Source organism: Hyla sarda (assembly GCF_029499605.1).
Source record: "Hyla sarda isolate aHylSar1 chromosome 2 unlocalized genomic scaffold, aHylSar1.hap1 SUPER_2_unloc_7, whole genome shotgun sequence".
Classification (NCBI taxonomy): Eukaryota; Metazoa; Chordata; class Amphibia; order Anura; family Hylidae; genus Hyla; species Hyla sarda.
Genome location: NW_026607614.1, coordinates 286,191 through 292,826, shown reverse-complemented (window position 1 = coordinate 292,826; position 6,636 = coordinate 286,191).

Below are 6,636 nucleotides of genomic sequence, written 5' to 3'. Positions count from 1 at the left end.
AGACTAAGGATGGGGTGCAGGTGGGGGGAGGGGGTGATTGATGAGACAGAGGGCGGGGGGCCTAATTGATTGATGGGGTGTGTCTGTGTGTGTGGGGGGGGGTGGATGTGATGGATTGATGAGACCGTAGATGGGGGGGTCCTGGTGGGGAAATGGGGTGAAGGGGGATTGACTGAGGATGGGGTATGGGGGGGGGCTGGGTGGTGATGTATGAGGTGATGAGGAGACTGAGAATTGGGTGCAGGGGGGATTGAATCATGAGGAGACTGAGGGTGGGGTGCAGGGGGGGCTGGGTGGCGGTGTATGAGGTGATAAGGAGGAGACTGAGGATGGGGTATGGGGGGGGCTGGGTGGTGATGTATGAGGTGATAAGGAGGAGACTGAGAATGGGGTGCCAGGGGCAGTGGCGTTGCTAGAGTTGGTGTCACCCCCATACCTCCCCCCTCCCCCCAGTAAGTTTTTAGCCTGTTGTGACAGACACCACTGTTGTAGCGCATTGTGAGAAATTCCAGTATAATAATCAGATATACCAGTTGCCACAGAATAGGAAAGTGTTAAAGAAGCTTTCACCATTGAAATATACAGCTCCCAGAATTACTTAAAGGGGTACTCCACTGGAAAACATTTACTTTTATATCAACTGGTGCCAGAAAGTTAAACAGATTTTTAAATTACTTCTATTTAAAATCTTAATACTTACAGTACTTATCATCTGCTGTATGCTCCACAGGAAGTTGTGTAGTTCTTTCCATGTCAGGAACTGTCCAGAGCAGGATAGGTTTGCTATGGGGATTTGCTCCTACTATGGACAGTTCTTGACATGGACAGAGGTGTCAGCACAGAGCACTGTGGTCAGACAGAAAAGAAATAAAAAAAAATAACATAACTTCCTGTGAATCGCTTATACAGCAGCTAATAAGTACTGGAAGGATTAAGATGTTTAAATAGAAGTAATTTACAAATCTGTTTAACTTTGTAGCACCAGCTGATTAAAATTTTTTTTTTCCAGTAGAGTACCCCTTTGAGCAGTGGTAAGGTTATGCTGGGAGTTGTAGTTTCACTGACCTAACTGTAGAACTGACAAGTGACTCCAGCTCTGATAGGACATAGTGAGGAGAATACACAATGATATCAGTGACTACAGGTGACGTCTTCTCTATAGTGAGGAGAATACACAGTGAAATCAGTGACTACAGGTGACGTCTTCTCTATAGTGAGGAGAATACACAATGATATCAGTGACTACAGGTGACGTCTTCTCTATGAGGAGAATACACAATGATATTAGTGATTACAGGTGACGTCTTCTCTATAGTGAGGAGAATACACAGTGATATCAGTGACTACAGGTGACGTCTTCTCTATAGTGAGGAGAATACACAATGATATCAGTGACTACAGGTGACGTCTTCTCTATAGTGAGGAGAATACACAATGATATCAGTGACTACAGGTGACGTCTTCTCTATAGTGAGGAGAATACACAATGATATTAGTGATTACAGGTGACGTCTTCTCTATAGTGAGGAGAATACACAGTGATATCAGTGACTACAGGTGACGTCTTCTCTATAGTGAGGAGAATACACAGTGATATCAGTGACTACAGGTGACATCTTCTCTATAGTGAGGAGAATGTACAATGATATCAGTGACTACAGGTGACGTCTTCTCTATAGTGAGGAGAATACACAATGATATCAGTGATTACAGGTGATGTCTTCTCTATAGTGAGGAGAATACACAATGATATCAGTGATTACAGATGACGTCTTCTCTATAGTGAGGAGAATACACAATGATATCAGTGACTACAGGTGACGTCTTCTCTATAGTGAGGAGAATACACAATGATATCAGTGATTACAGGTGACGTCTTCTCTATAGTGAGGAGAATACACAGTGATATCAGTGACTACAGGTGACGTCTTCTCTATAGTGAGGAGAATACACAATGATATCAGTGACTACAGGTGACGTCTTCTCTATAGTGAGGAGAATACACAATGATATCAGTGACTACAGGTGACGTCTTCTCTATAGTGAGGAGAATACACAATGATATCAGTGACTACAGATGACGTCTTCTCTATAGTGAGGAGAATACACAATGATATCAGTGACTACAGGTGACGTCTTCTCTATAGTCTTCCCTTATCTAATTCAGATGGTACATACCGCCTGTTCCAGCTAAATCTTCTGTCTGTAGAATGTGACGCCCCGACGTCTCCTCACTATGTCAGTGCATTCTCATCCTCTATATGAAAACAATAATTATTATAAACCTGCCAGACACTGTATCCTCTAAATATAATACTACTATACACTATACTCATTGATTATAAACCTTCCATACACCATACCCACTGAATATAATACTACCACACACTGTACATTCTGAATATAATACCAACACATACTGTACCCTCTGAATATAAATCTGCCACATACTGTACCCCTGAATATAATACCAACACATACTGTACCCTCTGAATATAAATCTGCCACATACTGTACCCCTGAATATAATACCGCCACACACTGTACCCTCTGAATATAATACTACCACAAACTGCGCCCTCTGAATATAATACTACCACAAACTGCGCCCTCTGAATATAAATCTGCCACACACTGTACCCTCTGAATATAAATCTTCCACATACTGTACCCTCTGAATATAAATCTGCCACATACTGTACCCTCTGAATATAAATTTGCCACATACTGTACCCTCTGAATATAAATCTGCCACATACTGTACCCTCTGAATATAAATCTTCCACATACTGTACTCTCTGAATATAAATCTTCCACATACTGTACTCTCTGAATATAAATCTGCCACACACTGTACCCTCTGAATGTAAATCTGCCACATACTGTACCCTCTGAATATAAATCTGCCACATACTGTACCCTTGAATATAAATCTGCCACATACTGTACCCCTGAATATAATACCGCCACATACTGTACCCTCTGAATATAATTCTACCACCCACTGCGCCCTCTGAATATAATACTTAGAGATGAGCAAACTACAGTAAATTCAACTCGTCACAAACTTCTCTGCTCGGCAGTTGATAACTTTTCCTGCATAAATTAGTTCAGCTTTCAGGTGCTCCCGTGGGCTGGAAAAGGTGGATACAGTCCTAGGAGACTCTTTCCTAGGAATGTATCCACCTTTTTCAGCCCACCGGAGCACCTGAAGGCTGAACTAATTTACGCAGGATAAGTCATCAACTGCCGAGCCGAGAAGTTAGTGACGAATCGAATTTACTGTAAGTTCGCTCATCTCTAATAATACTACCACAAACTGCACCCTCTGAATATAATACTACCACAAACTGCGCCCTCTGAATATAACGTTGCCATACAGTGCACCCTCTGAATATAATACCACAACCGCAGTAACACCCCTCAACATCCGTTAACTGATGCTATTACCACGGGAGGGGGGTATTGGTGGTGTTGCTAGTGGATGATGGGGGTGCTACTACTGGCGGGGTGTTGCTGGAGGATGATGAGGGTGCTACTGGCCATCCCCCCTGGCAGTATCACCCCCATCATCCATCGGCAGGATCATCCTCCTGGCAGGAGCACCTCCATCATCCACCATCAGGATCTGTTGATGGAGGTGCTACTGCTGGGGGGGGGGGTATGTTGCTGGTGGATGATGAGGGTGCTACTGCCAAGGGGGGAGCATTAGGTAGGCAGCAGTGCCCCCACATTAGGTAGGTCGCAGTTTCCCCACATTAGGTAGCATCTATTCCCCGCATTAGGTAGCACAGATTCCCCACATTAGGTAGCAATTTCCCCACATTAGGTAGCACAGATTCCCCACATTCGGTAGCACAGATTCCCCACATAAGGTAGCATAGACTCCCCACATTTGGTAGCACAGATTCCCCACATTAGGTAGCATAGACTCCCCACATTAGGTAGCATAGACTCCGCACATTTGGTAGTAGTTTCCCCACATTAGGCCGCAGGTTCCCTTGCAGGTTCCCCATAATGGGTCAAAGTCTCCCCACAATAGATCGCTGGTTATACCCCCCCCCCACACACACACACACACACACACACAAAAACAAACACATACACACACAGAGAGACAAACACACAAAGTCAGAGAGACACACACTCACAGACAGACACACACACAGAGTCACACACACAGAGTCACACAAACACACAGAGTCACACACACACTCAGAGAGTCACACAAACACACACAGTCACATACACACAGTCACACACAAGCATAGATAGAGACAGACAGAGAGACAGACATACACACTCACCCATCCAGCGCAGCGCTCATTCTCACCAGGCGCCGTGCGAGTGACATAACTCACGTCCTCCTGCGCGGCCATGCGGTGTGACGTCAGGCCGGCGCAGACGTGGGAGCGGAGGACGGGCACAGTGCTGGTGAAGGTGAGGGGGGGGATGACGGACGGGCGCACAGTGAAGGTGAAAGAGGGGGGTTGCTGACGGACGGGCGCACCGCACACACAGCGCAGGGGGAGAGGGGGTGGGTGTCAAAGATGGGGGGGTGTCTGTGTAGCTGGGGAGGGGGGGTTCTGCGGAGCGTCTTGGTGTCACCCCATTAGGTTGGTGTCACCCGGTGCGGGCCGCACCCCCCGCACCCGGGTCGCAACGCCACTGGCCAGGGGGTCGAGGGTGGCGGTGTATGAGGTAATTACTTGGGTAAAGACGTAGGGGTCTTGGGGGGGGGGGAGTGACAGAAGCCTGGATGAGGATAGATGGGTCTGGAGGAGGACAGTGCACGGGTGGGATTTACCTGGACTATGGAGAAACACTGTGTGACAGTATTATTATTATGGGTACAGTGTGTGGCAGGGTTTTATTCTGAGGATACAGTTTGTGGTAGTATTTTACTCAGGGGTTACAGTGTGTAGCAGTATTATATTCAAGGGGTACACTGGTTGGCAGTAATATATTCAGGGGGTACAGTGTGTAGCAATAATATATTTAGAGGGTACAGTGTTTGGCAGTATTATATTCAGGGGGTACATTGGTTGGCAATATTATATTCAGGGGGTACAGTGTGTAGCAATAATATATTCAGGGGGTACACTGGTTGGCAGTATTATATTCAGGGGTACAGTGTGTAGCAGTATTATATTCAGCGGGTACAGTGTGTAGCAGTATTATATTCAGGGGGTACACTGGTTGGCAGTATTATATTCAGGGGGTACAGTGTGTAGCAATATTATATTCAGGGGATACACTGGTTGGCAGTATTATATTCAGGGGGTACAGTGTGTAGCAATAATATATTTAGAGGGTACAGTGGGTGGTAGTATTATATTCAGGGGGCACAGTGTGTAGCAATAATATATTTAGAACGTACAGTGGGTGGCAGTATTATATTCAGGGGGTACAGTGTGTAGCAATAATATATTTAGAGGGTACAGTGGGTGGTAGTATTATATTCAGGGGGAACAGAGTGTAGCAATAATATATTTAGAGGGTACAGTGTGTGGCAGTATTATATTCAGGGGGTACACTGGTTGGCAGTATTATATTCAGGGGTACAGTGTGTAGCAATAATATATTTAGAGGGTACACTGGTTGTCAGGATTATATTCAGGGGGTACAGTGTGTAGCAGTATTATATTCAGGGGGTACAGTGTGTAGCAGTATTATATTCCGGGGGTACACTGGTTGGCAGTATTATATTCAGGGGGTACAGTGTGTAGCAGTATTATATTCAGGGGATACACTGGTTGGCAGTATTATATTCAGGGGGTACAGTGTGTAGCAATAATATATTTAGAGGGTACAGTGGGTGGTAGTATTATATTCAGGGGGAACAGAGTGTAGCACTAATATATTTAGAGGGTACAGTGTGTGGCAGTATTATATTCAGGGGGTACAGTGTGTAGCAGTATTATATTAAGGGGGTACACTGGTTGGCAGTATTATATTCAGGGGGTACAGTGTGTAGCAATAATATATTTAGAGGGTACAGTGGGGGTAGTATTATATTCAGGGGGTACAGTGTGTAGCAATAATATATTTAGAGGGTACAGTGTGTGGCAGTATTATATTCAGGGGGTACAGTGTGTGGCAATAATATATTTAGAGGATACAGTGGGTATTCAGGGGGCACAGTTTCTGGCAGTATTATATTCAGGGGGCACAGTTTCTGGCAGTATTATATTCAGGGGGCACAGTTTCTGGCAGTATTATATTCAGGGGGTACAGTTTCTGGCAGTCTTATATTCAAGGGTACAGTGGAGGGCAATATTATATTCAGGGGACACAGTATTTGGCAGTATTATATTCAAGGGTACAGTGGATGGCAATATTATATTCAGGGGACACAGTATTTGGCAGTATTATATTCAGGGGGTACAGTGGTTGGCAGTATTATATTCAGGGGGTACAGTTTCTGGCAGTATTATATTCAGGGGGTACAATGTGTGGCAGTATTATATTCAGGGGGCACAGTTTCTGGCAGTATTATATTCAGGGGGCACAGTTTCTGGCAGTATTATATTCAGGGGGCACAGTTTCTGGCAGTATTATATTCAGGGAGTACAGTATGTGGCAGTATTATGTTCAGGGGGCACAGTTTCTGGCAGTATTATATTCAGGGGGCAC